This window comes from Aptenodytes forsteri, unplaced genomic scaffold, assembly GCF_000699145.1.
Source record: "Aptenodytes forsteri isolate BGI_AS27 unplaced genomic scaffold, ASM69914v1 Scaffold81, whole genome shotgun sequence".
NCBI classification, from domain to species: Eukaryota; Metazoa; Chordata; class Aves; order Sphenisciformes; family Spheniscidae; genus Aptenodytes; species Aptenodytes forsteri.
In genome coordinates, this window is record NW_008795259.1 from 2,244,035 (window position 1) to 2,266,259 (window position 22,225).

Sequence of the window (22,225 nt, forward strand, 5' to 3'; positions counted from 1 at the left end):
CTCAATTAACCTGGGTTGGTTCCAGCTAATGAAGCGGAAGGGAGGAAAAAAATTAAACAAAATATATTACAGTACTTTTAGCATACAACCTTATTTATATTCAGTACAAATTTAACCTGCTTCCAAATGTAAGGTGAAGATTTGATCAACATATAGTAAAGTTAAATTCAGTGAACAGTATTATTTTATTTGCGGTGTCTAAATTAAAAGCGTCCTTACAAAAATAACAAGCAAGTTACATCAAGAAAAGGTAACTGTGATCTAAAGGTCTTCTCTAGATAAGTTTAGCTGAAAACAGAGGTGGGAGAAAACATGCCAGTCCTATCTTCAAGAAGGTCGAGAAGGAGGATCTAGGGAACTACAGGCCAGTCAGCCTCACTTCAATCACTGGGAAGGTAGTGGAGCAACTAATCCTGGAAATAACTTCCAAGACGTGTGAAGGTGATTAGGAGCCATCAGCATGGATTTATGAAGGGGAAATCATGTCTGATCGACCTGTTAGCCTTCTACAAAGAGATTACTGGCTTGGCGGATGAGAGGAGAGCAGTGGATGTGTTCATCTTGACTTTAGTAAGGCTTTTGACACTGTCTCCCATAACATCTTCATAAACGAACTGATGAAGTACAGACTAGATAAATGGACAGTGAGGTGGACTGAAAACTGGCTGAACTGTCAGGCTCAAAAGATTGTTGTCAGCTGCAAAAACTCCAGCTGGAGGTTGGTCATCAGCAGTGTGCCCCAGGGGTCAATACATCTCCATTCATGACCTAGACAATGCGATAGAGTGCATCCTCAGCAAATTCACAGATGATACAAAACTGGAAAGAGTGGTTGATACACCAGATGAACATGCTGCTATTCGGAGGGACCATGACAGACTGGATAAATGGGCTGACAGGAACCTCATCAAGTTCAACAAAGAGCAAAATCCTGCTCCTGGGGAGGAACAACCCCATGCATCAGTGTATGCTGGGGCCCGACCAGCAGGAAAGCAGTTTTGCAGAAAAGGACCTGACAGTCCAGATGGATAACAAGTTGACCATGAGCCAGTCTCATGCAACAAAGAAGGTCAACAGCATCCTGGGCTGCATTAGGAAAACCGTTGCCAGCAGGTCAAGGGAGGTGATCCTTCCACTCTGCTCAGTACTGGTAAGGCCACAGCCGAGTATGGTGTCCAGCTCTGGGATTCCCAGTGAAGCCCAGGGAGGGGCCACAAAGATGATAAAGAGATTGCAGCATCACTGCACTGTCCTATGAAAATATAGGAATAATGATGCAATAATGATGCAATAATCAGGTTTCAATCTCTTTTGGTTGCCACTATTTCCTCTAATGCATAGTTAACATTAAGCCCGCGCAACAACAGCATATTTAATATACTCCACAGAAAGCAAAGCAGCATTTCCCCACCACACAAAAATGGTTAAAGAGATAACGCCATATGTTTTGTGTCCTGCACAATGTTTTAAAATATTCTGGGATTTTCAAGAGGAAGATGACTACTCAACTTCTGTCCTTTCAGTATTTTTAAAAATAATTTAAGATTTTTGTTTTCAAAGAAAACAGAGAAAAGGAAAAAAACCAACAAACATTAACACACTGACTTCCATTCTTACATATGACAAGCCAAAAATACTCTTGCAATGGCACTCCATTTCTGCTAGCAGGTATGTGGGGGGTGATGGGTTGTTCAGTTTTTCCAAATAACAGAGCAGCTGCAACTACTTGCAGATCACACAAGAGAATGTTGTAATTTCTTTAAGGACTGTGTTCATTCCACTTTACCAGAGAGCAGAGGTAGTGGCTCTTAGCTGTGCTAAGAAAAGGAAACTGCAGAGCTCTGAAACAGTGTCCTGCCGTTGAGAAACACAGGCATGCGACCCAAAGAAAAGCCAAGTCAAAATTTATTACATAATCCCCATCAGAGATGGGTTCTCTAGAAATACTCTGCTGTATGCTCCTAACTCCTTATGAAAAAAAAGGCTACAGTATCCATGCAATGTTTTAAATAAAGGATAACAGACCATTTTCTTCATGACTGTATTTGATTTCCTCATCTAAGTGTTTAAATCTACACTGGCTCAAACACCACCTACAATTATGCCAACACTTTGTCAAAAATAACTTTATATGTCAAAAAAACCTCCGCAACCACTACATAGCTATCCTATCTCATGGAGTTAGGAGAAACTCAACATGCCGGTATCCCCCAACACCATCTAGAGGGTGTTAGCAGACAGTGCAGTGAGGTGTGAATAGGAAGGGATGAAGAAACCACCATTTGAAAAGGAGAGAAAGTCTTCACTTACTTCTGTCAGAATTCCTGCAGCACATAAAACACTTTCTGTTTTACCTTCTTTTTAACCCACTCTATCTCCCCTATATATTTATTACATATTTTCAATGTCCTATTTAACTGTTTGTTTTTTGCATTCTTTTCCCCTAGAGCATTTTGCCAATATTCCAAAAACTGTATTAAGTTTTACACCTTTCTCTTGTGTCATTATTTCTTCTTGACCTTTTAATCCAATTGAGGTATGCTCCATAGTCTATTTTCTTCCCTCTCAACACAACAAGCTCATACACAGCCATAGGCATATGTAAGCACGCTCTCCTCCTTCACAACCTCCTTCTATTCTTTGTAAACATCTTACCTTCTCTGGCCACAGCCTTTCATTATTTATTTACAATAAAGATTCTTTCCCACCCCTCTAATCTTCCTCTAGTCTCTAGTTCCCCACCTGTAAGTCGCTCTGTGATCTGACACCAACCCAGGAAAGCATTTATACTTTTCAATGGCTTCATAATGCTTTAAACTAAACACCTCTCACTGCTTCAGCAGATCAGAGCAGAATGCTCAGCATCCTGAAGAACCAAAGTTTCCTTCTATCAACTAAATAGAAGATTTTTTCACTTGAGGCACCTGCTCTGAATCACTCCCCGGAGACACTTCTCTCGCACACAAAATATTGAACTAACTTTAAGGGGGGAAAAAAAAAAAAAGACAATTAAATACCAGAACAAAACCACAAGGCTGTTCTTGCCCTGTCATCCCACAGCACCCAAAGATTTAATCCTTCTGGTTTTTTGGCCTCAGATTAACCTATAATGCATACTGCATGCACGATCAACCAGAATAAGTATTATTTTGGCACATCTGTTTTCCAGTGTCATGATAGTTATCTCTATTTATTGCATGAGCCTTCATGCAGGTCCTCCCTTTATTTAGGAGTCGATCAAAAACCTAGAAGTAACTAGTAATTTCATTGCCGAAGTATCAAGAAAACAGAATGCTTTTTCTGCTTAAACACTACCCATATGTAACAAGCAGGTTACCATTTCTTCACCTCTCACAAGGCAGGAACAATAGCTGTAATGCTTTAATCCTTCGTTAATTGAAAATCTTACAAGCCTTTATTTACACACCATAAACTTTAATAGAAGTGTCTTCCATCATAATTCACAGGTTTAAGTAGCTATGCACTTGTCCCCTAAACTCGTACTGATTACTTCAAAGAGTCTGTAAAGTTTTAGAAGGAGCAAACAGTAATAACACGCTGGCATAAAATGGAATAATTGTAGAGATTAAAAAAAAAGAAAAGAAAGAAAATCAGCTGAATTTTTGTGGTTGATTTGTTTGTTTACGCTTGGGGAGGGAGGAGTACTTCTTTGTGATATCTGGAGGGGAAAACAAAAATTCACACTTTCTTCCATTGGAGGTATTTTTTCTTGTCACCCCTAAAAAAAACAGTTAGAAGACAGGCATGTAAAAGTAAGTTTGTCTCTTCCTCTTTTTTGAGGCTATTTTAGCGATGCACAGATAGGAAAACTGCTCAGCTCTAAAAAGGTCCTCCTCCCAATTCAGAAAACAATGTCAAAAAAGTAAAGCAGAGGTCTCCATCCATGCCTGTCCGTTCATGATCACATTTTTATAGAGCATCTCATATCACTTGGCATTCTACTTAATATCTCCAGCTTCTGGAATGGGAGGATGAGAGCAGAAACCAAGCCTTCATTTTACAAGCATACTTTCCTTATGGGAGAAGCTTAGAAATGTGAATTTGTAATTTTCCAATCTCAGAACAACAAAGGTGGCTGGCAACTGCAACCACCAACATAAAGACTTTGTTTCAAATACATGGAAAAATAAATCATGGTTTGAAACTACCAGCGTATAATTTAATTAGCTTTACCACACATGAATTAAAGAGCAAGCTCTGACAATAGGAAGCACAATTAAACTCTGTTCACATTTCTTGCAAATGAAGCATGTATTGTTTGTAATCTTGGTTTGAATATACGGGAGCGCTCTGATCCCTTTCAACATCTGTGAAGAAAGAAGAAAAGGTGAGAAAAGACCAAGCCACGCATACTGTGGAAAGGGACAGATCTAGAAAGGAAAAACACTAGTATGGGTAAAGTTGAGGTAGGGAGCAGGGTTGAGATAGAATTGTTCCCCAGTCTATCAACAGGCCTTGATTTGGGATAGATCCTACCCAGGAGCTGGTAACAAATTTGCTGCAGTGGATAATCATTCATGTCAGTGCCATTTGCATCTGTGTGTGTACATGTGCATACACACACACAAATTATATATATGTATTTGATTACAAGCTGTTACTCGTTTATGCTTTTCTCTAGTTGATTGAGGAATGCTACTATCCAATCTCTCTTTCTCTTTGAAATTACCTGGGAACACGTGTGATATAATTTCCATTAACTGACGTATTTACACTGAGACTGAACATCTCTCCGAAAGATATGCCCTGCCCTAGCCAGAAGTTATTGGAAAGAATAGATGAAATCCCTCTGACCATCCCACTCACACTCTCAGTCTAGATAATATAATGCTAATGCCTACTTTCACATCAGTAATGGCTGAGCTTTCCTATTTTATATTAAAAACAAGAACAAGGAGGAGAAAAACATATTTTAAGGACCTATAGAACTGAAAGTCCATGTGAATTTCCCTCTACTTACCTCCTCTCTAGATGACCTTCCTTAAGGTGAATTTCCGAGCAGGGTGAAGTTCTAAAATATTTAGTAGTCATCCATTTATTTATTTTTATTATTGTTTTCACCTCTCCTTTTCAAAAAGACGTGAGTTTTATTCAAAGATCTCCCACATTAGCATGCCAACCCCTCTCTACCAATTCTGCTGTAGGTGATAATATCAGTATCTCAGTCCTTTATGAGAGCAAAAGACAGAACATTGACCTATGGGTCAGATGCTTCGTGTAGCTGTACTGGTTTAACTGACAGTAGGATTGTGCCCCGTTGCTTAAAAAAGCACCAAGATCAGCAGTAAAGGAGAACACTTTAAACATAAATAAAGATGTGCAACAGCAGAGAGGGAAATTTAGAACTGACAGACACTCTCTTTCAAATTTGCCTCAATTTGAAGGGCTCATTTGCCTCAAATGAGGCAAACAAGTAAGTTTCACCACAAAAACTGTTAAAAATGCTCACTCACAAAGCATTTTGGTTAATACCTATGCTTTGACTGTATTGTTTTATTAATCTCTTAGAACACTTTTATTTCTACATTATTAAATAAACGAATGTAGGAGTGCCTCAGTGTTATTAGCTACATATGTCAGCCTCGATTCAAGGAACTAATCCGTTATACATGCCTTGCATTAGATACTGGGCCATTTGTACTATGATTTAAAATGGAAGGGATGCACCTGTTATCAATTACTGCTTTGGAGTCTACATTTTTGATCTTCCAAAAGATGGCCTATTTTATATCCACTAGGCAGGTTTCTCTACAGGTTCAAGTTGGAATAGAAAATGAATTGCAAGAAATGAAGTAGGATGAGAAACACACATGGTCCTCAGCTGTCACATTCATTTAGGGGTTTTCTGCATTAAAATCTAATTGTTCTTTACCAATCCATTCTGTGACTCGAGTGCCGTCTCATTTCGGAGGTTAGTGGAAAGCCACAGAAAGTGACTCCAAACCTTTCTGTATCAGCAGTATACCTTGAACTTGAGATGGGTGACTTAAACTACTGAAATAAAAAACAATATGGACTCCAGTGATGAAAACATATATAGGTTCTCAAGCAGTTCTGACTGACACAGATAGAATACATACCACTGCTCACTGGTCCAGATCATTGATGTTAAAAGCCAGATACCTAGGTTGACTCCCTTTTGTACAGAAATCCCTCCCGAAAACATCATTTTTTTTGTACTGACTTTGGGGCGGGGGGGGAATCATTGAGGTCAAACTAAATTCAACTATGTTGATATGGTTCTCCATCACAAATGACAAACTACTGCTACCATCACTTCAGTCTGCTTACTGTAGTTTAAAGCTCAATATTACAGAAATGCAAAGTCATCAAACAGAATAATTGTGCAGAGAAAAGAAACAATTACTAAGAGTTCAAAGCCATGGATAAAATATGTCATTCACCAGAGGCAAACTGGCATACAAAAAAGTTGCAAGAACACAGTAAGAACTCTGTAAAAATGTAAATATATGTAAATATCTATTAATTTCACTCTTGATTACCCAGTAGCTTTATCACTGTGCATTACATCAGTTCTCAGTGGTCTCAAGCCATTGCTGATTGAACCAATTGCACTAATTTATTATTAGTATAAATCCCAGAATAGCTATTACACTACGTAATAAATATGTAAAACTATATATAAACTATAAAACCTTACACCAACAAAACAGAAAACCTAATCTGTAGAACTTCACTCTTTACCTCCTCAAATCTATCATCTGTCATTTATCTCTGCCCTTTCTGTATCACTGATAATGGCTATTTATTAAAACAGCAGAGCAAGAATAGACATAAGGATAGGTAATAAGAAAATAGTGCAGCAACTATAATGAGGATAATGGGGCGCTCAGACATTTCCTTAAATAGATGGGCAGTGGCAAGAGAAACTCTTTCAACAGCTACATATAACAAAATACAGTACAGGGTAGAGGAAATCATACAATAAGAGGGGGGAAAAAAGGGCAGGGGCAAGCCAAGAAATAAGAAAGATCTGGTAATATTCAGTGTCCCAGTAGAAACAACTGGGAGCAAGAGCTGCAAAAGGATGTGCTGACAGTACAATGTCTGGAGGGGAAAGGAGGAAAAGACATACCAGATGTCTGCAAGGAAAAACATTTCTATTGTTTTCTAGTAAACATATTCAAGAAAGAGGAATTGGAACTGAAACTCAAACTGCATACTCTTTATGGTACTGCCACTAGGCAGTAAGATCAGGTATATCAGTGCTCCCAAACCTTAAGAGCAACGTGACATAATAATCTTAACTAGCAAGTAACAAACAAGTAATTCTGAGTTCAATATGATCAAATTTCTCGGTTTTTTCCTATACCTGTGGCCACACATAATACATACTTAAACATTTAAAGTTAAGCTGTATGTTCATCTATATTGACTTTTCTTCTAGTGTTGCCTATATCAGTCTTAATAACATATTAGAGAATAAAATTTACAACCACAAATGGAAACCTGGGAACAAGGTCCAATAGCTTAGTACTGGCTCTCCAAAGGGATAGGGAAGCTGAGCTCTCTCTCAGAAGCTGTTTACAACTACTGCTTATGAGTTCATCTCTGTGGTTCCCACCAGAGCATTTTTACACACACCAAACAATGGCTCCTAACTCCACAAAGAGGTCCACTGATTTCAATAGGATCCACCAAGGAGTAAGGCTGGACTCAACAGAAAGATAATTGGAAGAGAGTGGCTCTCTGCCAAATACTGAATACATGTTCAACAGAAGACAGCAGAGAAGTCATGGTCTGCATGTACCACATTACCCTCCAGGGGAGAGTGAAGGGGACTTCCCACTCCCCACCCACTATGAAGCAGCTTTGCCCTCCAAGGCCATGGAAAGAGGATGAGTTTGCAAGGAAGAAGGAAAGAAGAGTAGGAAAGCACAGGGAAACAGAGCCATGAAACAGTGGACTGGCCCTTCAGCCAGAGAAATTGTTTGGTCTGGTATCAGGTATATGCCTTTTGTTGATCCCATTCTCAAATCCAACCAGGTGATACATTTTACACTAATAGCAGGAAAAGTGCATATATTCAAAAGACTTGCTAAGAAAATGAAGCACATTTAGCATAATGAAAATATCCAAGTGAGGAGATTTCAACATGAACAGTGAGCAAGCAGTGAAAAGAAGCTACTGGCCTACTTCAGAGATGCGTGCTCATGATAGGTGCGGGTTAGTCCTACACAGTTAGCTCTAAACACAGTCAGCTCTAAACACAGTCTAGACAGTCTCACACACTCACAATAAAAGGTTTTCCATTTTAGAAGCTTGTTCCCTATCTCATCTCTTCAGAGAAGAAATAAATTCTTGATTAAACTTTTTAAAATGTATTTTTATACAGATAAAGTTTGCGTTTTAATCACTTGTGTGACAAATTTCTTCTGCTCTCTTGTGATGAAATCAAATGCAACAGAGGATGGTTTCTCAATTGCTCTTCATTCTTTTAATATTTCAACATTAAAAAGTAAGAGAACCACTATATTAATAATGAAAAATGGTAGAACAGTCCACTAAGGACAAGCATAATTCAGTGTTGCATGGATTACTTCATAAGGACAGGCTGGGGAAAATAAAACTCACAAGCTGCCTACAGAGAAGATGACAAAAAGACATCCTTGAGCCCAATACTCAGCAAACATACAAAGACTTTGCATCAGCCCCTACTGGAGATCTCTCGGTGACTTTAGAATAGAGAATAACCAACAAACAGAAGCAAAAAAATCCAGCAGATGGCTCTAAATGAGGAGAACAGAGAGAGGTGACTAACTAGTCTGAGAGAAATAAAAGTAAGATGGGAGCAGTGCCACAGTGTTATCACTTTTGTTGAGCCACCTGGAGAGGTAGCAGGCTTATCAATGAATGCCAAAAATGAGTAGTGCCCATCTGCTCACCCTAATAAATATCCCTTACTAGAAAAAAAACATAAAAGGATACAATTCCCTCAGCACTACTCACATGCTTTCAGCAGACCTGTCTGTTTAAAATATTTATTTGGGTCTTACATGGCTTAACAACGACTTGCCATGAACACAATAATGCTTTAAGATGACCCTTGTAAGTATGTGGCAAGTCAGTAGCTGTAAGAATTCACGACAACAGAAAGCTCCAACAATTTCCTTTTAGGTAAGCAAAAGCTCTGTAATTATCACTGCCTTCAAAATGTCTTTAGAAAGATATCTCTAGCCAACTGAATGGACTGATGGCAAAACCCTAAATGAGAGGGGCAGTTCAAAATTCGAAAAGTTAGTACTCCTCTGGAGATAGCAGCGGAAAGTATCTCCATTCAAAAAGAAGTATAAGAACCACGGTACAAGCTCAGTTTACCTCCTCTGCTGGCCTCCCCAAATGGCAACGAGCACCATCCTTCTGCTGATTCTAAATGTGCCTTGAGAAAGGAGGTCAGAGCTGGCAGAAGGTGAAATGAGGAACGCTCAGGTCTCTCAAAGTACCGCTACAAAAAAAAGTGGGATGGAAAAGAAAACTAAAGCATACAGGTTGGTTTGCCTTCATGAGTTTGGAAGCAAAATGCCTCTTCCTTAGCACTAACCTTTATCAGCTCCAAACATTGTTTTTGCCATGAATGAAGGCATAAGAGTTTCGAGCAGAAATTCAAACTTGCTAAGACTAAGATATTTCCAAGCTGGCCTTTTGATTCAGAGGTATATTTGTTTTTTCATAGATGACATACTGAAAAAAAAAACCAAACCTGTTCTGTTTAACATCATCACTTCTACCACCTCAGTAAAAGCAGTTCAACCACATAAAACTGTCTGGATTCACACAAAGTTATCCGGAACAGGACAAGCCTTTATATGTTCACCACCATCTTTCCAAATACAAAGTTATCATACTACTTGTGCATAAGTGTTTTGCGCTATATTTTGCATTTCGTATGGCAAAAATGTGACAGAATTAAACTTAAAACATGCTTATACAAACATCAATGAAGAGAAAGGAGAACACAACAAAAAGCACTTTTGAGGAGATACAAATCACAAAACGTGAGCAAACATGCATCCACACAGGCCAGAGTTCTGTAAATGTCTGTATGCACGAGGCCAGAGTTCCTTCATAGTTACTAAAACAGAGTTTTAAAAACTTCCAAACACCAGCTGTAAAAACTGCCCATACTAAACCAAAGCAAACAGATACTGCACTGGGTGCAACACAGAAAAGCTATGCACCACTGAAAACTTAGTTCTCTGTTCAATTCAATACTCAGGAAACTAATTTCTTCAAAATTCAAGTTATTTTGACTGTGTAAATTCCTTTAAACTTGGCTGTCTTCAAAATTTTGTATCTCAACAGAAGCTACTGAAAGTCTGACCAACTGTTCCTGGGACTGAAGCGAGACACTTGGTTCCTAAAGTCTCAAGCACCTTTACCAAGTACCAGTTGCAAAACCCAGCTCTTCCAGCTGAAGTACAAAAGACAACACTGTAGCCATGCACATTACTTCCACTGTTTTGTATTCCCTGCATTAGAATGTGGGAATTCCCACAGCCAAGTAATAAAAGACAGCTAACATGGTTTGGTTCGTCCGCGAATTGGCCAACACTTTTTGAAATAATGTGGGTTAAGAGCGGGAACTCAGATACAAACAAAGCCAAACAGAAGACTGTTTAAATCCAAATGAACAAAGCCTTCCACCAAAGCAAATAAACTCTCGAGGTCGGGTTACAGGTTTTTAACTATAGCATTATTCACACGACATCCCCTTTCTAGTCCAATAAAAACAGCTGTTACATTTTGTTAAATAAATATTTTTATGAAACAGTTGGAGCAAAGCCTGCATCACTGAAAACTTGCATGCGAAACAGATGTCCTTGATTTTTAACTTCTATTATTAAAATGCATCAGGAGAAAATTTTAAAGTTCCTATGATGTTAATCATCCAATGTTAGTAGCAAAATATTCCTTCTATTCCCTCCTTTAGTTTACTACATCTTATTTTTAAATCATCTGTGTTTCAATACAGTATGAGTAAGGTACATCGCTGGGGAAGACATATCTTGCCCATGCTACAAGAAAGAACAGCGGCAGCTAGTGCCCACAGCCAAATAATTTTTAAAAGGCCTTGGATATGGCTTTGCACCCACTGTTGAAGGCTTCTCCTCCTACCTCCTAGAACAGTACAAACCAAAAACTATTTAAAGATACAACACATTTTCTCATTTTATCAAGCATTAAATTGTTCTCATTATGAAAAGGAAAAAAGCATGCCCATAAGTGGTATCACTGACCTATAGTTACACAGCCCACTGAGACCATTCCATATCCTTTTATAACGGTCTTGTGAGGTCAGGATTCATCCCAGAGCAGGGCATCCTGACTCTAGCGTGCATAACACTCTTAATCTATTTAAGAAGAAACTGTAATCACCTAAGCAGATATATTCCTAAACCTTAACCTTCAAAAACACTTCACTTTGCTAAAAACCTGCTCCAAAAAAACCCCCACAACAAAGTTTCAGCATTTTCTTTAAAAAGCAGATGTGCATGACAACAACAGAACTTGACTCAGTTCTCCAGGTCTTAATTTTACACCGCATTTTACTTTTCTAATCTGTCTTGTGTTCACATTTGATTAAATACAGCTAGCTAGTAAGAATTACTCTACCCAGACCTGAAAATATTTCAGCATTTTAGAATTTGGGCTCAAAAGTCTTCCTAGGAAGAAACACTTCTATTCGTCTCAGTGGAAGCAGGTTCAGGTTTTGATCTCTTATGATTTCTCTTAGAAATGAAATTTTACTCTACATAGCGACCATAAATTGTTACAGCTTTGTTCAACAGATCTTTTTCTTGAATGTATCCAGAATTATTTGGTATCTGTTCATCACAATGCAAAGCAGGGGTTTTCTTCCCTTTCCTTTCCATCCAGGTTACCAGACTTCGTAACAGTCAGTGCCAGCCTCCCTGAAAATAAACAACTCGGTAACTAGCCCACCCATAACAATTATACTTCTGGAAACCGTCACTTATAGAAATACAACCAGCAAAAGGATCCATTCCAATTTAAATATCTGAATCAGAGCCTGAAGGGCCAGTAGTTTGAAAAAAGTATTACTTTCATACAAACAGAACACTCAATGGCGCATCAATGACACAGTAAGTACAGAACCTCAGTTTTGTCATGTACCACTGAGGTTTTGATTTGGTGTTTTGTTTTTATAAGCTCATTTTGGCTTACTTCTACTCAAACACAGACATTTTGTGGAAAATGGCTTTTAAAGTACAATATTTACCTGCTTAAAAAGATTCCTTCCTAAGAGAGTGGACATCTGAAATGGAATTATTTTAGCCACATTAGAAGAACAAATTAAATGCACAAAGTCTTTGCTGATGCTGGCACCACGTTATTTCAGCTCCCACTCTACCTCAAAAACCATCAGACTCTTTCTAGGACAACAGTCCTAGTGCTGGCAAAGGTGCAGGCAGCCTACTATCAGACAGGTGAACTCTGTTCTCGGTCATCCTATACCAGAAAACAACTGTCAGCTAAATTGGGGGTGGGTGTGTGTGTGTGTGTGTTTGTTTTTAAGCTGTTCTGTGTATTCACCCTAAGGGTATGAATCTAATTATTTGGCCTTATCATAGTGTGATAGAGGGAGTTTTGTTTCAATAATTCTGCTGGTTTTCCTGGCTGGCTTGGAAAATGAGGAAACTTTCATGAGCAAAGCAAACAAATGAGCAAAACAAACCAGATGCTCCTTCTGGTGCACAGTAGATTAAAGTTTTCAGCTACCCAGACATCCTTAATTATTTTCAGCAAATAAGTCATCCGGGTAAAGTTGCTTGTTATAGTAGAGGTTTTGCATTTCTCTGTTGAGCTAATCTCATCTTGGAGCACTTGGCATTTCATTGAGAAAATAAATAGCACATTTTTTTCTTGCAACAATCAAAAAGAGAGTAAAGGCATGAAGTGAACCTAACAATATCTTTTTCTATAGCATCTAGAGAAGCCAAGAAAGGGAGGTTTTCAGGTTTTTATGCCACTTGTAAGACATCCTGTTGCTACTAAGCAATAGCAGAGAGCTGTCTTAGCTGCAACAGTCAGTCCAGAGCCTTTATCCCTGAATATTAAAGAATCAGCTTTTTAAAATTATTTGTATTATTTATTACCTTCTATAAGAAGAGATGATGATGACTAGAAGAGACAAAGATCACTTACATTACATAGCAGTTGTCAGTGCCTGCTGCACATTCATTCCCCAGGGTGTGGTTTATTTGTATCTAGGATTTTAGTCCAGGATTAACAGAAAACGCTCAAGAATTACCATAAACAGCTTTCTACAGAAAGCATGCTTCACATCTCGCTCTGTTTATGCTCTGGCTTCCTATGATGGTAAAAGCTAGAGACTCTAGTTCCAAATGCAAATCACAGGTTATAAATATCAAAAGGTGCTGGCCAGCCCATCAGAAGGGAAGCTCTATTAGCTGTCATCATAGAAAATATCACCATGATTTTCTAAGAATTTTGTATTCACATCTGGTGATGAGATCTTTATAAAACATCATCAGTGATGCTCTGAACAGGTACAGTTTGACAGCTGCAAATCTTAGGTACGAAATGATATTACATTTTAAGGGTGAAGTATAGTAAGACACCATTTTATGACGTAAATATATTACCTAATATACGCTTGGCAGACCAGCATCTTGAAGGAGAGCCTGTAAAAATACTACTAGCTTGTTGTCTTCTTTTTTTATACAGCACCTCGTATTTCAAGCAATGGAAAGCAATTCAATTTGAAATCACTAGCATTCTTTTTTAAAATCTAATTACTTTGAATATTTCCAGTAACAGAATAAGTTCACCTAGGTCCAGATTCTGGCTTGACCATGCACAATTGAGGCATGATCTCCAAAAAGCAGGCTGTTTGGTTGCAATGACGGGTGCGTGTGTGTTTCAGCTTGTATGCACATGGGGAATAGGGACTGGAAAAATACATCCTCCTTTGTCAAACCACTTCAGGTTGCATAGAGGATTTTTCCATGTACTATGGAGCTCAAGCAATCAAATTGGCATCAGATGGCCCACCATACTAATTGTTCAAGCATACATTGGGATATTGCCACTGCTCCAAAAAACTTTAATAGAAGGAATGGGAAAGGGATACAGAAAATACAGCGAGAGTTGCATTTCTCCACCACATTTTGGAATTGCATTAATTTCCCCTGGTATGGGAAAAACGGATACCTCCAATTCTCAAAATGGGTAATTAACTACTGCTGTTACTCGTAGTTTCCTCTCACTGGTGGCGGGTACCATAAAGGAGCAGCTTTCTCAGTACAAATGGAAGATTAGAGAAACGAAGTTTTAAACGCCCTTCCAAAACTGCAGGGCTAAGCAAAAGAAAAGAGTTTTTGTTGAACCTTGCTCTCAGGATACATGAGCCCTCTCTTTGGGTTCAGTCATTCCAACTTAGTCCGCTCCAGAAAGAAGTTTGAGCTCCAGGATAACATGATCCAGATGCTAAACCATTAGGCTCTGTGTATCTGGAATTCTCCTCCACATCCCCGTTGCTCACAGCATGCACACTCTTGTTTAAAAACTCAGTTATTAAGTCCTTGTGGTGGGTTGACCCTGGCTGGGTGCCAGGGGCCCACCAAAGCCGCTCTATCACTCCTCCTCCTCCTCAACTGGATAGGGGAGAGAGAATATAACGAAAGGCTCGTGGGTCGAGATAAGGACAGGGAGAGATCACTCACCAATTACCATCACGGGCAAAACAGACTCGACTTGGGGAAATTAGCTTAATTTATTACCAATCAAAAATCAGAGTAAGGTAATGAGGGGGAAAAAAAAACAACCAAACATCTTAAAAACACCTTCCCCCCACCCCTCCCTCCTTTCCGGGCTCAACTTCACTCCCGATTTCTCTACCTCCTCCCTGCTGAGCGGTGCAAGGGGACGGGGAATGGGGGTTGCAGTCAGTTCATCACACGTTGTCTCTGCTGCTCCTTCCTCCTCAGGGGGAGGACTCCTCACACTCTTCCCCTGCTCCAGCATGGAGTCCCACCCATGGGAGACAGTCCTCCATGAACTTTTCCAATGTCAGTCCTTCCCGTGGGCTGTAGCTCTTCACAAACTGCTCCAGCATGGGTCCCTTCTATGGGGTGCAGTCCTTCAGGAACAGACTGCTCCAGCGTGGGTCCCCCATGGGGTCACAACTCCTGCCAGCAAACCTGCTCTAGCATGAGCTTCTCTCCATGGGTCCACAGGTCCCGCCAGCAGCCTGCTCCAGTGTGGGTTTCCCACAGGGTCACAGCCTCCTTCGGGTACATCCACCTGCTCCGGTGTGGGGTCTTCCATGGGCTGCAGGTGGATATCTGCTCCACCGTTAACCTCCATGGGCTGCGGGGGGACAGCCTGCCTCATCACGGTCTTCACTACAGGCTGCAGGGGAATCTCTGCTCCAGTGCCTGGAGCACCTCCTCCCCCTCCTTCTTCACTGACCTGGGTGTCTGCAGAGTTGTTTCTCTCACATGTTCTCACTCCTCTCTTCCGGCTGCTGCTGTGCAGGTTTTTCCCCCCTTCTTAAATGTTATCACAGAGGCGCTACCAGCCTGATGGGCTCAGCCTTGGCCAGCAGCGGGTCCGTCTTGGAGCTGGCTGGCACTGGCTCTATTGGACGCAGGGAAAGCTTCTAGCAGCTTCTCACAGAAGCCACCCCTGTAGTCCCCCCGCTACCAAAACCTTGCCATGCAAACCCAATACAGTCCTCCACAGAATTAATGCATCAGTTATGATGAGGGTCTATCTCCCACTTTCTAGCTTCTCTTGACAGTTACAGTCTCCTGAGGAGCTGAACTGCCCGCAAGGAAAGCAAAGCCTAATGACAGCAAGAGAGGGACAGTCACAGAGCTGGGCTTAGGGATGACAGGACTTAACACCTGCTAAAGGTAACAATAACTCCAGGACCAGCCTCCTTTAGAAATGAATACAAACTTTACTTCTGTAATTCATAGAATTACAGAATAATAGAATAATTTAGGTTCAAAGAGACCATTGGAGGTGGTCTAGTCCAACACCCTGTTCAAAGCAGGTCACTCAGGGATTTGTCTAGTTGGGTTTGACTGTCTCCAGGGACAGAGTTTCCACAACCTCTCTGGACAACCTAGTTATAGCTAATTTGAATTTAATGCTCTCTCCTGTGAGTTCCTCATACAGAGACCCGCAAAATACATTTGCTTGTTAACACACAAAAGCAAACCTATACTTGAGCTAACTCGTATTTTCAAAAAGGGAGAATGGGCAGAGACTATACATGCAAAACTTGGGAAAGATTCAAAGGTGCACATGTATCTTGACAAGACACATGAAGAGAAATCTCACATTTATACATCCACTTCTCAGGTCTTAGAAACCCCATTTACTATCTACCTTGTCTATGCCTGACCTGAAGTACACGATGTACTACAAATGCCTTACCTCTTCTTTTCTTTCTGCATCTAGCTACCAACACAATATACTGATGGACTTCGCAACTCTGTAAGGTGAAGACAACAGAATTCTCCTGCAGAACTGCTTATCCACAGCACTGAGAAAAAACAAAATATTCTGGAAGAATACACTGTGATTTCTATAGTGAAGCAAACAACCAGAATTTAAAAAAAGTCAGATTAATTGATTTATTGGACTTCTGTTTGTAAAATGATTTTTCTTAGTTTTGGATTTATATTCCAAACATCCAGAAAATTTCTACTTCAGAATTTAATTGTGACAAGGGGGGTTAAAACCACAAAATGAGAACAGCTTTCATTTAAAAATAATTCATTTAAGATCTTATACATCACCAACTGAGATGTTCATTTGAGGAGGAAAGTTGATACGTTTATGACAAGCTATTGCATACTTTTCCAGATGATGGCAACACGCTGACAGCTTTAAAAGAACTAGATGTGTTACTCTAAGGTTTATTGTCTAAGCAGCCTTCTTGCTCTGCAGCAATCTAACAGCTTACATTTACAGTTGATTATCGTTTCTATGAAATTCCAACATTTGCTAATGATCTCCCAGACTGGGAAAAATAGCATCTTCTATCTCAAGCCTCCTGTTGACACACTATTCTTCTAAAATAGTCTGAAAGACAACACATGCACTTTTTCATAAACCATCCATTCTCAGTTCTTTTAAAATATTTCAGACAGCACTATTCTCTTTTCCACTTCTGTAAGATGTGTCAGCCGATGGAACATAATTCATCCTCAGGGAAAGCAGTTTAGAGTAAGCTTTTTTTGCAAGCAGCAGAACCAGCAGAACTTTATTTCCTCTATGTCTGGAGGCAAAGCTTGTTTACATATTTAGCGGTAAGGGACAAATTCATCCTGCTACCTCTGCTTTAGCTGAGGCATTAATACAGTCTGTCTCCTTTATTAAGCCCTTTATTCTCACACACCACCTGTAACTTGCTGTCTTTGGCGATCTGGACACCCTTTGTGAAATCTGACTGAAGATAAGTGGAAAAAGAAGGGCTGACAACAGATGTACAAATACCACCTGACAGCCATCATTTCCTTACGAATGTATGCTTAAAAACTGGAATTTTTAAGAATAACATTAAACTCAACCCAACTGCATCTTCAAAAAGTGATGGCAAAACATAGCACCCAGCAACAGCTTAAGTGAAAGTAGCACTCTGGTTCTCAGAAATGATACAACTTTAGTCTATTCTCACTGATAAAGGTCATTGCTAAAGAATACACAATGGCACCCTGCCATTCTGGGGGAAGATTACACTTACGTACATCCACTTCACTTCTTTCATATCATTCATCTGGGATACTCACTGCTTTCACTGGGCTGCAACACATTTAACTGTGAACAGATTGATTAACATCCAAAAATCTGAAACAAGCTGCCATTGCATTTCACTGTAAATGGACAGGGATTACTAGAGAGAGTTTGTAGAGTCAAACCATACGTGCATAGAGGGGCTGTGCAACACAAACTGCACGTTTCCCTGTGGGTGATCCTGGGCAGAAGAACGAGAGTCACTGCTTTTTAAAGGTCTGCTTTTTCAAAGGTGTCGGGAGGTATGACAGCAATGATGATAATTTTTTGAAACAGTAGACTACACAGAAACAATAAGCTACGTCAGAGCAAGAGAAGTTGATGAACTGACGTAATCAAACACAAGAAACCAAATCCCAATTCCTAATCAGTAGAGGTCAGATAACTATTCTCTAATTATATCCTTGAAAATCTTGTGGCAGTCATCGAACAGCAGGTTTGTGACAGAGCAAGAGAAGTTTTCCCAACTTGTACAATAATACCCTGATCATTTACCTATGCTGTTTCAAGCTATATAACAAGAAAGATATGGTATCTTGCTTCACAATACATTAATTAAATAATATTTTTCTGCTTTTATTCCCGTTTGACACCAAAAAAGTAGACCATGCATACATTTTCATTCTCCTGCTTCTCAGATTTGTAGCTTAAAAATATAGTTGTCCTTCTAAAAGAAGTTACTAATTTTTTTGAGAAACAAAGGCAAGTGAGAAAAGTCATTTGCTTACCTAGGTCCCTTCTCAAATGCAAACACAGAAGTAGCAATATAAGCTCATCAGTCAGCAGCTAGAGACAAAAAAAAAATAACTACTTAGATCACCTACTCCACTCCTTTTCCAAGGTTTGGATCACTCCCTAAAGCATACAGAGATATTCTTGTAAGACATATCCCCCAACATCACTGTAGATGATGCACAATCACACACATCAGCACAGCCTGAGCATATGTCGTGTTTATTTAAGAAGGTAATGTCTGCCTCAAAAGCAGCATATGTCCTGTGCTATGTTGCAGTTGCTACAGAAACTTTTTTCTTGTAAAGGAACAGAGAAAATACCACCTAAAACCTCAGCATCTTGTTGGTATAATATTTAATGTTGCTTCAGTAACTCTTAAATGCCTCTGCAAAAAAATTTGAGGCTCCTTTTAATAGTTTTGGACTGACACAGACCTAATTTTTTTAGGCTAGTTTTCATTGACAGGTAAGCAACTGACACCTTAGAAAATCCCTATTTATTGTGCTAAAAATTGGGTGCAAACTATCAAAAGTATAAGCAAACCCACAGATTTATGGCTAGTTACACAACTGAGAGATTTATGGCTAGTTACACAATTTGAGAAAGGCTTTAAGCTAACACCCAAGTAGCTGGTATTTATACCTACTATTTCTATTTATGCTACTAATCCATAAGAAGCCTGGTAGCTTTCATAAACTCTTAGACTGTAAATCATTCAGACTCACAACAGGGTCCGCCAATATTTGCAAAGCAAACACAGGACACATCTACCTGGAATCTCTGCGTTCAGTGTGAATACCCACAACCAGCTACCACCACCCTTCCTCGCTCACCCTGAACAATATCTTAACTTAATGAACTGCCACAGCTAAGGTGTTGGGGCAGCTCACCTAACAAGGTACAACGCAGCATGGATTAATGCGATAGAAGTCTGGCTGAGGGTTAAAATGTTTCAAATGCTCAGATGAGACATTTGGCCATTCTGAACTATGACTGTGCAATGGCTTTGCCTACAAACCTGCTGCAAACTTGCCTTTATGCAGAGAGGTTTCCTCTGGTTGCCCCTCAAACTCACGTAAAATGTAAAGGCACCTCCCAACATGACGCTACACCACTTTACACATTTTAAAAACAAAACCAAAACGACAGCATTACTAGAGATAACTTCCACATGATCCATGAAGAAAACATACTTTATTGGACAACTAAACTTTTGACATTAGAACCTCCTTTTTGCTCTCAGGCGAAGACAGCCTATCAAAAGTTTGCATTTTTAACCATTAATGTTAAATATAACTTAAGGGGTTTTTTGGATGTGGTTAAAAAGTAGACATACAATAAAGTTACAATCTGTTCCCTTTTTCAGCATAGAAATATTTTCAATGACATAGAAATAGATCTGGTTTATGTGTAGTGTGAGATGATCAGATATGATGCTATAATTAGCAAGAAAGAAAAAGAGGTTTAGCAGTAAAATGTCTAGCTTTTAAATGAAGGTCCGGCACTAGTAAAGCCAACTGTGGGTACTTCTGCACTTGCCAAATCATAGATATACAAATATATTGGTTTATGTAATTACCATCTCAGTAGGTAAGACACTAGAAAAGCCAACATACCAGCATTTCCCAAGCTTGCTACTAATTAAATCATAGGCATACAGGTTCAATCCAAGGATGATCAAAGTCAATGAAAAAAATTCCCATTTAATTCAATGAGCTGTGGATCAGTTCCAGACAGCTAGCTGCTACTCCATCCTCTTTCTTCTTTATCAAAAGCACTCCAACAGTGTGAAAGTGAAAAGGACTCCATATGAGTCTACAGATTTCGTATCTCCCCTCAGATCTGAATTTTAAATTAATTATTTGACAGTTGACTACATTACATACAAGTAATCTTTTCCATAAAGCTGTATTAGAGGCTACTCCAAGTTTTGAAGGAAAACAGACTACTACTATTATTGTTACATCAATAGCTTTAAAAGATTTCAACTATTTCTTTCACATACAGATTTACCCTCATGATGAAATTTGTGTGCCACATTGTTAACCACTACAGCAATATATTGCCATATCTGAGCATGGAAAATGTCAGTCCAATGTACTGGAAATAGAACACTAAATTTAAAAGGCTTCCTAAGATTAACAGAAAGATAATCTGAAGTCATCTAAAGTAAAAGAAATAAAAAATGAATGTTCAGATCAAATAACTATCTATTTTTAATTACATTTGAAATGCAATGTCACAATTGTCAGACAACTTCAGTAAACTGGACATTACATTTATGAAACCTACCTGAATAGCCTTTGATTCAATTCTTGTTAACAATGCTTTTTCACATTCTATTTTTCACTAAATGTTTGTATTTAAAATGAGAATTTAATTTCAGCACCTCAAAACTCAGCTCCCAGTGCTGCACAGATGCTTAGTTCCGCCTCTTCGTAGTCAGAGTTTCAGCAGATGTCCATTCAGATCAGCCTAAAGGCTCTCATTCATTTAAAGCAGAGCTAGACAACAGGAACGCTGTAAAATCTTTATTTGGGAATCCAATATATGCATTACTGCTATTAGCCATCACATAAACAATGTCTTAAATCTAATGAGCATTGCATAGGAAATTAAATAATAAAAAAATAATCTTTCTTGTTCAGAATCAACAGTCAGTTAAATGAAAACTTGAGTTGTCAGCTTTCGACAGGGGAAATGGTGTCTATGCCTAAAACTTCACATTCCATCTATAAAGGGACACAAGCTTAAATAAAAAATGTTGTTTAGACATAGTTTCAATAAGACTTGTGTATGCAATGCTGCCTAGTTGGCCACCTTACATCCTTCCTACTCTAAGACAGATTTCAAACATTTCTTGTTGGAAAAGGCATTTTCTTTGATCAAATCATAGAATCATTAAGGTTGGAAAAGACCTCTAAGATCGAGTCCAACCGTCAAATCCATCGCATCCAGGTTCAAAAAGTTTTGTAGGTACAACCAAAGAGGCCTACTCTTAGCACCTCCTTCTATTTCATGTTAGAGAACCACCTTAAAAACAATGGAAAGGGATAGGTGTTACTACAGCCTTTATTACCACACCTCAGATCTCCTTTGCTGTAGCTACTCAGAAGCCCCGGACAGCTATGCCGTACCACTGGGAACCTTGTGACCAGGGAGTCAGAGCAGCAGGATTTTATTCCCATGCAGTGCAAAAACATCCCTCATGGAGCCCTGAAATCCAGAATTGGAATGTGACGTGATCTCCCAGTCTGCTTGCCCCTTCTCACTCAGCCCCTGTCTGAGACTAAAGAAAGAGGTGTCAGAAAATGATGACTGAAATTCCTACCATCTTTCTTCTGCTTTGCTTTGCCACAGATTTCTGCAGAGCCACTTTTAGGCATGCAATTAAAAACGATGCTAGCAGGTTTTTCTGACTGGGTCCAGATGTGTAAGAAGTGGTTCTGAACTCAGCTCTTGACCGAGTACAGACATAGCTGCAGAATAACATAAACTATTATAGTTTAAGGTACAACGAGTAAAAACCTATTCCTATAAACTTACCCAGGCGCTAATATCGCTCTTGAAAAACACTTGAGAGGCTTTCTTCTACTTTAAAACACTGCTGTCGGCTCACTCTCCTTAATAAGGGCCATTATCTCTGAAATGTGTA

General features: G+C 39.3%; 1 protein-coding gene across 3 annotated transcripts in view; it reads right to left on the reverse strand.

The window, feature by feature from the left end:
- Positions 1-22,225, reverse strand: part of FARS2 (phenylalanyl-tRNA synthetase 2, mitochondrial) — a 255,170-nt gene that overhangs the window by 227,930 nt on the left and 5,015 nt on the right. The window contains exons 3-4 of one of the 3 annotated variants that reach the window (XM_009279174.1): positions 18,564-18,621; positions 17,790-17,844 (exon numbers count right to left, since the gene is read on the reverse strand). The exons of the other annotated variants lie outside the window; for them this stretch is intronic. The gene's annotated coding sequence lies outside the window, so the exon portion shown is untranslated. The remainder of the gene's footprint in view (positions 1-17,789; positions 17,845-18,563; positions 18,622-22,225) is intronic. 3 annotated transcript variants of the gene reach the window in all.